The sequence below is a fragment of the Choristoneura fumiferana genome, chromosome 22, assembly GCF_025370935.1.
Source record: "Choristoneura fumiferana chromosome 22, NRCan_CFum_1, whole genome shotgun sequence".
Taxonomy (NCBI): domain Eukaryota; kingdom Metazoa; phylum Arthropoda; class Insecta; order Lepidoptera; family Tortricidae; genus Choristoneura; species Choristoneura fumiferana.
This window is the reverse complement of record NC_133493.1, coordinates 2055161-2067289: the sequence shown is the minus strand read 5'-3', so window position 1 is coordinate 2067289 and position 12129 is coordinate 2055161. Positions and strand designations below refer to the sequence as shown.

Here is a 12129-nt window from a genome sequence, read left to right as displayed (position 1 = left end):
TTTGCCTTCACCTATCCCTAATAACCCTAAAACTATGCCATTATAAATATAATTGTGTGTCTGTACAATAAAGGGATTACCCAAAACTTCGGTCAACGTCGTTAATAAAAAGTAAAAAATAAAGATTCTAAGACATAACTCTTCTATGAATACTTAGGTACCTACTTTACTACATTATTTACTATTATCTTAATTATATCTATTCTCAATTTCCCACTGATCTCGTGTCTCTCTCTCTCTCTCATCTAATATTTCCTGCTGTTACCGTTACAATTTCTTCTGTCATTCCAACAGCCATAACATAAACGACGTAAATTGACACCAAAGAGCGGCCCCTTAAAAAGCTCAAATTCATTTTAAAATATGACTCAACAAAGTATAATAGCGCTATAGTAGCAGCAAGGGTGCCTCTTAACGCACCTTATTGTTGCTGAAGCTGTAATTTGCATCTTTGGAGTTCGAGGTCAAACTCCCGCATCCGTCCTCTGCCATATAATGGCATGTTTGTTTATTGTTATTGCCCCTTTTTGTTAGTAGATTTTCAACCCATAAAAATGATGAACTAGACGTTAAACTTTACACCGATGCGAGTTGTATAGTTAGTGCTACCAGAGTTGAAGTCACGCACACAAGAACATGTCATGTAATAAAATTACAGCGGAATTTTGACGTTCACTCATTCATTTCATGCACTCCCCTTTTATGCAATCAGTTCTCCATGTAGCTGTGTGTGTAATCATTCACTTTAAACTCTCGTGGTACTACCAATGTGGTAGGTAAATTACCTATTATACACCGTGTTATTTTTGATTTATATTAACTTTAAGAGAATGTTCACTGATTCAAATGAAGTTAATTTCTCCAGTACCAGCTTCTTCTTCTGGGCCGCATACAACGGAGAGCGACTCGAATAGTCAGCTGCCAATGAATTTCTGATCGACTTGACTCCTTGGCGCTGCGTAGAAATGTAGCTTCACTGTGCATCCTCTATCGCATGTACAACGGGGAGTGCTCCGAGGAGTTATTTGGGTTGATCCCTGCCGCATCTCCGCCACCGCCCTACGCGACACCAATTCCATCCTCACCATAATATAGAAAAAATTAAGATCACAAAAATTCTAATTATTTATTCGTGTCAGTCTATAACCTATACTCTATTTATTAAACCGAGATATTAAAATGAAGTTTCATGTGTTACCTGTTTTTTACATCTCATAAATAGTGATGTGCCACAACCGGTAATCACCGAAAGTTTCGGTAAGTAACTATGTTATACGTATAAAATGTTAAGATATGAACCGATCTGTGACGCACTAACACATGTAGGGCACTTACGAAATTCTAAAAAAGGTAAAATTAATCTAATGAAAATGCCACCATTTACGAGATATTTTGACTTTTTGTAGATGTTGATGTTTAAATTTCATTTGATTCTAAGCAAGTTCTGCCTAAAAGCTCAATGTTTATGGAAAGTAGAATATTGAATGCTTCAATTTTATTCTTCTTTTACCTTCTTTTTACCCTTAGTGTAAGTTTTCGGTTACAAAATACGTCTCGATCGCGTTCGCGTTAAAATCTCAATTTATATGGAATCACGAACAATGCCTCTAGCGGAACGTTTGCGATGTTCGTGTTTCCATACAAATTGAGATTTTAACGCGAACGCGATGGAGACGTGTTTTGTAACCGAAAACTTACACTAAGGGCACAGCATTATCCGTATTATGCTGGTCACATTATTTTTTACATTTGACATATTTCATACTGTCATGTTAGTATCTTGGTTTATAAATAGAGTATAGTGTTATTCGAGAATTTTCCAAAACACTACATAATTGAGTCTAAAATTCCGAATAAAACAACAATCTCAAACAGCCTCTTTCACGTGGTAACAACTAAATCATTTTCATTACATTAAAAGTAATCGTCACCTCAAAGTCAAGTTTACAATTAATGTTTAAACTGAATTAAGAATCGTTATCATTCGCCTCGCAGTTCATTAACAGTTAGACCTTTAACGTTTCTTGTTAATTAGATCTATGCTAAGATTTATTCAATAGAAAGTTAAGTAACTTAAGGTGGAACGATTTCCATACTAATTTATTTTTCCAACCATGTGCACTTGAAAGATTATTTGAAACTAAAATCACATCTCTTAACGTTTATTTCGTTCTTTAATTGCGGCATTCTTTAATTATGTAAAGAAAGCTTTGATTAATAGCTTAATCTAGATGATAATTTTAGTTCATATTTGTCAATATGTGAGTGGACGGCGACAGTATCGTACGCCAAAGGCTCGGTAGTAGTGTGCGTTGCGGCTAATTCGCCAAGTCGCCGTCAATTCGAAGCTAGGCGCCACTGTCAGTTTACGTTTGATTTGTCTGATCAAAATCAAATAATAATTAATAACCATTTTGAAGCACGTGCCCTTTTTTAAATATTTTTGCTGGCCATCGGTACAAATCCCTTCGATCAAAAGACTGAAGCGAAAAGAACAAATGCGTTGCCAATTTTTTAATTTCCGTAAGAATTATTTCTTTCGAAAAGAAAAAATTGCGTTGCACGTACGGTCAAGGACTTAAATTTATGAATGAACTAAAATAATTTCCTTGCTCACCCGCGACCTTACGATAGCTAAGCTTATGAAAAATATGCGTGTTCATGCAGTTCCTCCACCTCCACACTGTAAGAACACACACAAATCACACAAACCCATCTATCACCACCACCACACTACACTGACGCGTTTCGAACTCAACCAGAACTCATCTTCAGAGTGACACAACCGTACACCATGCTACCAGTTGTTAGACTCACAACAACACAACCAACAACAACTCTAGCAACTGGTAGCATGGTGTACGGTTGTGTCACTCTGAAAATGAGCCTTGGTTGAGTTCGAAACGCGTCAGTGTAGTGTGGTGGTGGTGATAGATGGGTTTGTGTGATTTGTGTGTGTTCTTACAGTGTGGAGGTGGAGGAACTGCATGAACACGCATATTTTGCATATGCTTAGCTATCGTAAGGTCGCGGGTGAGCAAGGAAATTATTTTAGTTCATTGATATGGACCTCCGCAAAGTAACGCCTGATTCAATAAATTATTTAAATTTATGAGCCACCATGGAACCATTTCACAGTAAACGTCATAGTGACATCGTATTAATTAACAAGGAAATTGACTTTTCATATGACAAGGTTCCACGGTGGCTCATGAATTAAAGTCCTCGACCGTACTTCATCATCATCATCATCAGCCTCTAGCAGTCCACTGCGGGACATAGGCCTCCCCCAAAGAGCGCCATTGCGCCCTGTCCTCGGCTAGACGCACCCAGCTTCTACCAGCAGCCATTCGTGGATCGTCACCAACCGTGCGTACCTACTAACAAATTAGTATGGAAAATTGCATATACAGTCAAACCATTTGCTTCCTGACCCACCGTAGAACGCTCTCACAGTAAATGTCATAATAAATTCCCTTGTCAAGCAATGCGATGTCACTATGACTTTTTCTATGAAAAGGTTCCACAGTGGGTCACGATTCCGTGGGTTCGATAGTACGTCTTATAAATAAGGAATATCACTGCAATTTTCTGCCGTCAGAGTGCAGCACTAGCACTAAGTGTTAATGGTTTTTTGAGTATCTTAAAATGTCCGTAGGAAGCCATAATAGCATATTATTTCAATTCAATTTTTGGAAATATAGCATTATCGTTATTATCGATGTAAATATCATGTTATTTTGTTACTCATAAAAAAAATATCATGATTTCTGTAGGTACTAATACTCTTTGGATAAAATATAAAGAGAACTGACGTTGTCATTTGGAATATGTACAGTAAAAGTAAAAAAAGAAAAACAAAAACATCTCAACTGTCAAGTCAAACTGCGATTTTCTAATTCGCTATCGATGAAGCTATAGTTTCAAGAGAATTAAATTGTAATTCGCATTGCACTATGGAGCCACGAACTTCGCGAAAAGACTATAAAAATCATCATTACTCTGGTCCCAGGAAAAATCGAAAACGAGTTCAGGGACAAATGAAACGTTATCACGGAGAAATCAAAAGGTAAGTACCGTGGAAACCATATTGCAGATTGTGGCGTTATTTCGAAAACATAACCTGGCTAATCTGCTTGTTGTTGCAGTCGTAATGAAGTATGGTGCAAAAAAAGGAAAATGGATGACGATCCCAACATTAATTCGAGTTCTGCGTAAGTGAAACATAAATATCCTTCACACATATAGTATATAGGTAATATTATAAATTTGAAAGCTTCTTCCATTGGTTGGCAATCAAGTACTGTCCGCTTCAAGCGGAACATTTTCCCACGCATGACTAAACTATGGAACCAGCTTCCCGGGACGGCATTCCCAGAGCGGTACAGCTTAGGGATCTTAGCCTATCAATCTCGCAACGGGCCGGCAACGCACCTGTGATACCCCTCGTTTTACCGGTGCCCATGAGCGGCGATGATTGCTTCCCACCAGGTGACCCGAATACATTTCAAATTTACCACGAGCTTTGCGGTGAAGGAAAACATCGTGAGGAAACCTGCACAAACCTGCGAAGCAATTCAATGGTGTGTGTGAAGTTTCCAATCCGCACTGGGCCCGCGTGGGAACTATGGCCCAAGCCCTCTTGTTCTGAGAGGAGGCCTGTGCCCAGCAGTGGGACGTATATAGGCTGGGATGATGATGATGAGGTGACCCGAATACCTGTTTCCCCTCTTATATGAAAAAAATAAAAGGTCACGACTGATTGGGATGAAATTTGGTATGTAGATAGCTGGGCGTGTAAAGTGAAAGCTCCTTCTTATCACGATATACCCACGAGATCGGGATAAAATACCAAAATTTCAGCCGATACGAATTTTTATTGAATTTATTGAATCAGTGTTACTTTGCATAGGCCCATATATCAATAATTTTTTACAGTGAGGAGGTGGAAGAACGCATGAACATGCACATCCATACTAATATTATAAATACGAAATTGTGTGTATTTGTATGTTTGCCCGTCTTTCACGTCGAAAGAGAGCTATGGATCAACGTGATTTTTGGCATAGAGATAGTTTATGGGCCAAAGAGTGACATAGGCTACTTTTTATCCCGGAGAAATGCTCAGTTCCCGAGGGAACGGCGCACGATCACCGAATTCCACGCGTGCGAAGCCGCGGGCAAAAGCTAGTCTTGCATAAATGTAGCTATCATATAAGGTCGCGGGTGAGCAAAGTAATTGTTTCAGTTCATTCATATTACAAATTGACCGTGGGTATTTTATGTGCAATGTTATTTTATGAATTAGTCAAAATCCTGGAATTCAGTTCAACTATCGGTTCTGATGGCTTACGCGTGCGAAGCAAATGCCAAAGTTTGTGAGTACGGACCATCCATAAAGTACATCACACCAATTTTGACCATTTTGCAATTGTTTTGTTGGTTATGTTATTCGAGCGTATGTATTTGAATAATACCGTATGTGTGTATGTTTCATGCTAAAACGGCTTTAGGGATTAGTTACGAGTAGTACCTCAAACCATAGAAATCTATGATCTGATGTTAGAACCTAATTTAATTAGTATGTGGATAGTTGGATACCTGGAATAATACATATAGCGTCACTGCTTTGAAAAAATCTGGTTTCTAAAATCAATACGTGTCAACAAAATTAAACCTTGACATAACTAATTTTCATAAAGTTCACTCAGAAAAATTACTTATTTTGTGGTACGAGTTTTTTTTTAAGCACCTACTTACTTTTAATTTTTATATTCGAACGGAATGGGGATAAAGCATACTACTTGTAATAATATTATCAATATGAAAGTTTGTGAGTATGTTTGTGTGTGTGTGTGTTTGTTTGTTGCTTCTTCACGCTAAAACGGCTTGAAGGATTTTTTTGAAATTTGGTATGTTGATAGTTAGACATCTGAAACAACATAGAGGCTACTTTATATCTCAATAATCCCATAGGATCGGAATATAATCTTGAAATTTCAATCAATGGCTGGTTTAAGAGTTAAGAAATTTTCCGCGGGTAGTAATTATTATAAAATACAAAACCTGCGCACAAACCTGACAATGACGTCTATACTACCCATAGATGTGACAGGCTCACTGCCAGTCAATTTGGAATGGTTAGTTAGCTACTAATATTATAAGTGCGAAAGATGTATATATGATATGATGTGTGTGATATATATATATATAAACATATATATGTGTGAGTGTGTGTGTATGTTTGTTACTCTTTCACGCTGAACGGCTGATGGATTGGAATAACATATAGATTAGTGCTTATCCGGATATTCCCACGGAATCGGAACAAAATCCCAAAACTTTAACAGCTAGAAGTAGAGACATGAAATTTATGATAATGAAATCCACTGTGTCCATCTGTCTGTCTGTCTGTCTGTCCGTCCGTCCGTCCGTCCGTTTCTTTGTTCGGGTGAAATATTTCAACTCAAATTCGAAGTGGATATCTTCAACCGATTGAGCTGAAATTTTGTATAAATGTGATGACAATGCAATATTATAATGACATGCAGCTGATCTGATGAAGAAACTAAAAGGTGACCATAGGAACTCTCTAATAAAACGACATAATTTCTTTGAGTTTGGACTCGTTTGATTCGTCTTGATGAGTACTTTGGTAACCACGGGAAAAAAGTACAATCAGCAAAAAAACTTGTCATATTAGAATTTTTAACAAAAACTTATTACTGAACTGTTTTTAAAATATTGTACTTAGGTACGGAACCCTTCATGTTCGAGTCCGACTCGCACTCGCGATTTCTTCATTATAATAATTAAAAATGATAGGTATCACTATATAAACATAGTAACATGTGGACTTGAATCACCCTCAGTTGTTAACTTTTACAGAATATGAATATGCTTAATTTTATTTTTGCTACAGATATGTAAACGAAAAGCGACTACTCCCTGTCATAACCATGTAAAGAGTATTTTATATAAAAAAATATTTTGACCAATGACATGGCTTATGGCCAGTACAACGAATCAGTGGCCAGGACACTGTTCATAGAAAAACTGCAAAAAGCTGTTCGGCCAGCAGGGCTTTTTATTGACGAAGAGTTTGGTTTTCTAGGTGCTAGCCCAGATGGTGTGTGAGCCTATTTCATAACAAAATAATTACATATTTCTATTATATGTACATATCATCAATAAAACACTTTTGTTTACTTCAATGATCAAATTGCAGGGGTTATAGAAAAAGAAAAATCACTTCTGGAAATTAAATGTTTTCACTCATTAGCTCGTAGCAACCAAGACATTTTTTCCGCTGCCAAAAGCCGAAAAAATTTTCCGCTCTATGTTGATGACGGTGGTAGTTTACAAATAAACAAAAAGCACAACTTCTATTATCGGGTATCAATCACTTTTACTTTTTTTATTGCTATTCATAAGACACATTTTTAGGGTTCCATAGGCAAAATGGCAAAAAACGGAACCATTATAGTTTCGCCATGTCTGTCTGTCTGTCCGTCTGTCTGCAGCTTTACTCCGAGCAGTGCTAAAAAAAATTTGCACGGATGTATGAGCAACTATGCCAACGAAATGGTTACAAAAAAATCATGACTAACCTTAGTGTGGGGTATCGTTGGATAAGTTCTTTTAAAACTACACTGGGGAGTTGCCAAGACGATTTTTCTATTCAGTGATCTTCTTGCGAAATATTCACCTGCACCCTACCCCCCTACCCCGCACCCTAAGAGTTAAAGTGTTGGTTAGCACAGTAATTATGTCAAATTTACAAGGAAAAGCCTTTATAGGGCTATGTTCCACATACGATTCTCCACTCCACGTAAGATTTCACATACAATTCGAAATACAAAATCCTTAAAAAAATATTACTTAATTTTTTCGTAACGGCTACGGAACCCTATCTTTGGCATGCCCGACACGCTTTTGGCTGGTTGTTTATATTATAAATGGTTTTTCTGTTTCCAGATCCAGGCCAACTGCGGGTTTGTAAAATGCAAAAATGTTACTTCGTCGGATATATTTCTCCAACATATGATATAACCGTATTAGAAATAGAGCGCGACGAAAATTTTATTCGTAATATGTTACCAAAATTGGTGACATTCTATAAAAATTGTATATTACCCGAAATAGTACTTCGAAAAGTTGGCAAAAACCAAAAATGTTTAGATATTTCACTGTGTTAGGTGCTGCCCTTTTTCTTGTTTCTTTTCCTTTGGCTTTTATTTATTTGGATCTTTAGTTTTACGGGTGCACGAACGTGCAGCTTTTGCAATCTATTGTGATTCAGAACTGGCCTCTGGCCGTATAGTAATATTATTTTATACGATAGTCAGTTCTACGAGCGCATATGTGAGCAGCTTTTGCGAAGGTAACGTACATCCTAGCGGTAACGTGGTGTCGTATGGAATTCAAATTCACATAAAAAAAAATACGAAAAATGTACTAAATTATTAGCTTATTAAAAAAATTGTACTACACGTAGTTACAAGAAAACAATGATCAATCTGTTACCACCAGGAAAGATACTTCTTGGGCAAGCGCTATCAATTTCCCTATGAAGCAGGCGACTTTTCAAATTTCTCGTGAATCAAAAAAAATGTGCGAAAAATGTACGAAATTGTACACTAGTTAAAAAAAATTGTACCACCCGTGTATAGTAACGAGAAAACAGTGATCAATCCAGAAGTATCCTTCCTGGCAGGCGCTATTTCATTATGTAGCAATCGTCATAAAAAAGAGTAGGTAGTACTGAACGTACACTTTTCTCGTAACTACGGGTAGTACTCTTTTTTTTAATTTGCGTACAATTTCGTACATTTCTCGTATTTTTTCCAGGAAGTATCATTCCTCGTGGTGACAGATTGATCATTGTTTTCTTGTAACTACGGGTCAATTTTTTTTTATTAGTTTGAATTCCATGCGACACCATGTCACCGCCAGGAAGTATGACACTTGCGAAGTAAAGAAAGAAAGAAGAAAGAAAATAATTTATTTATAACAGCAATGACACATAAGTACATTTTGTCAAACTACATATTATGTAAATAAACAGTGGAATGATGGCCAAAATTGGGTCAAGGTACCATGGATAAACCTTCGGACCGTTAGTTGTATGACATAGGTATTGTTATTTGGCAGTCGGCTGGTAAGCTGTGTAGAGGTATGAGGCTGGCGTGAAATTGCAAGGGCCTGCAGTGGGTGGGAGTAGGCTGATTTTATTCATATACTTATAGATGTAAATAAATAAATAAAAACCTGACGTAATAATAAACTGTTTTTAATTTGTAGTTCAATAAAACCTTCAATTAAAAACATCGTGAGGAAATGTTCATACGCCTGCTGCGAAGTTTCCTAATCCGCACTAGGTCAGTGTGGAAAATAATACTCAAGTCCTCATTGTGCGAGGAAACCTGTGTGTGTCCAGCAGTGAGACGTGTGCGGATCTGGAAGATGATAATGACAAAATTTTCCGCTCGTGCTGAAAATATCACTTTCCCGAAACGCCTATTTTTCAAAATACTTCATTAGATTTTATTACATTCCCATTTTACCTGATGTCCAAAATAAGAAATTCCACAAAAAATTACTTCCTCGAGTAATCTTCGATTTTGTAATTATTAGTATTTTGAAAAGTGTGTTATTCTGGTAACGTGGTATTTTAGGCACCAGCTAAATTTTCCATACACATAGTAGTTTTTGATATTATGACAGGGGATAAAATTAGCTGAAAAAAAATTTGTTTACAAATTAGGTCAAACATTTTTAGCTACATGTTTAAAAAAATAATTAGGTAGGTAGTAGTTACCTCATACATTCACATCATTAATTGAGATCCAAAAAAAAAAACAAAAGATATAAACCACACACCGGGTTTGATCCCGAAGATTCTAACCCGTACCTAGCATGAATAGACGCCAATGCAACTAGTCCAATCTGCAGTTTGAACAAGACGTCGAAATTAGCAATCACTTTTTGTTGACGACAAGTTATAAGCATGTGTGCGTAAATATTTCAGTCACCGCTGCGTTGTTATAAGTAAAAGTGAAACTATTTTTTAAATTAAAATATATCTGAAATTAGTAGGATACATTACAATTTCACGCTATTGGCGGCATGTACATTATTTTTTAAAAAATATCCATATTTTCATTGCTAAAAAAAATAAATACGTGGAATTTGCACACTAACGTCATCTACTGGCGCTGTAGTGCCTAGTGACCGTGACAAACGACCTTAAGAGGAGGCTCGAACAGTGTCTTTAGATCCTAAATAAACCGAGCCTATTAATGTTGCTACATTGTCTGTCTTATTTATTGAATAAGGCGTTATTTGCGGAGATCCATATCAATGAACTGAACAATTACTTTGCTCACGCGCAACCTTATTATATAGCTAAGTTTATGCAAGAAATGTATTTATGCAGTTAATCCATATCCACACCTCTGAACACCGCCCTGTAAGAACACACACAAATCACACCAAAAGCATCTATCACTGATTACTAATGTATGGGCAAAAAACTTTCCCCAAAGTAACACATCAAAATATTTTACTCAAATTATCAAATTGCAAAAAATCATTTTCTAAAACAACTTATCGCAATTTTACAGTTATTATTTTTTTTTGGNAGTATTGTGTAAGTATATTTTAAATATTTTCTAAAAGTTGTAGTTTCACTACGTACAGCGCCTTAAACAAGGGAATTAAGAGGGAAGTTGAGAAACTAGAACAGTTTTGGGTTATTATACAAGGGTCAGGAAAACGTCCATTACTTTAAATGCCTAGCGACTCGTGTATAAGTACTTTTATCTACATGCATATCATAACTTCCCTATTATATGTTCAGAAACGACTATCAAATGGCCTTTATTAAGAAACCTGGTATCTGCGGGTGCATCTTAATGTTCACATTAAAGTACAGTGCATCTTAATGTTTACATTAAGTATCGGTAATACTTTTTTAACAATGCATATCTGTACATATTGTAGAAAACTTATGACATGCATGTAGATAATAATTATTATTCAAAGTCAAAGTCAAAGTCAAGTCAGTCAAAGTCAAAGTCAAAGTCAAAGTCAAAATACAGGCCATATCTGAACATATTATAGAAAACTTATGATATGCATGTAGATAAAGTTATGTATGCGGCTATAAATAATTAGGCATTAAAACACTCGTGTGATCTTATTATCAACCACACTCGTACTTTAATGCCTCTCATTATGTACCAGCCACATAAATGACTATTTTATGTTATAACTGGCCTTTGCACGCGGCTTTGCATGCATAAACCATTAGACAGTTGAATTCCACAAGTTTGCTAAATTTCCATGGGAATTCGCAAAATGAATAGGATTTGCAATTGTACCGATCTTCATTTATTTACGTTATAATTATGAAGAGAGTCCTTGCAACATTTCATATTCCTAAAATTAGCGGCTGAGATTTTGGAATTTATCGTGCGCAAGTTCCGATCCTGTGAGAATACTGGGGTGAAAAGTGGCTTATAAGAATATTATGTCCGAGATTTTTTGCATGCATGTAAAAATCTCTTGAGAAACAACACCAGTGAAAGAAAGAATATTTGGTTCCATCAGCACCACCACCGTACAGTAATAAGACTAAACAATAAAACTAACAATAAAAACTAAAATGACGAGTGTTATTCTGGATCATTGCTTATTTCACAGGTAAGCTGCGGTTTTGGTGCTATACCGTATTATCGTATTGTGTATATAGCAAACATAACTATCGCATTGCAATTACGCATTTGAATTCCGATAATTTGGAAACAACGGGCGATATTTCCCCCGTTGCCGTGTCCGGTCCGGGCCGATGAATAATTCAGCGGCGGGGGTGGCCCTGGCCGGCACGATTGCGAATCTAGGTTATATGTGAAACCTTGATATTTACCTAAAGAAAAGTAACATGACTGACTGACTGATAATGATGACCACAGAACTAATAACAGAAACAGAAAGTTGGAAAACCCCCGACTTTCTCACTTCGAAGTTCAATATCTCGATAACTTTTAAACCGATTTTGATGAAACATGTATAACTATTTGAACCATTGCTTGAAAACCTGCTTTCAAATAAAAAACTGCATTCGAA

The 12129-nt window shown here is 36.5% G+C and overlaps 1 protein-coding gene across 1 annotated transcript in view; it reads left to right on the top strand.

Annotated features, from left to right (window-relative positions):
* Positions 1–12129, top strand: part of LOC141440127 (uncharacterized) — a 265808-nt gene that overhangs the window by 109043 nt on the left and 144636 nt on the right. The gene's annotated exons all lie outside the window — the stretch shown is intronic.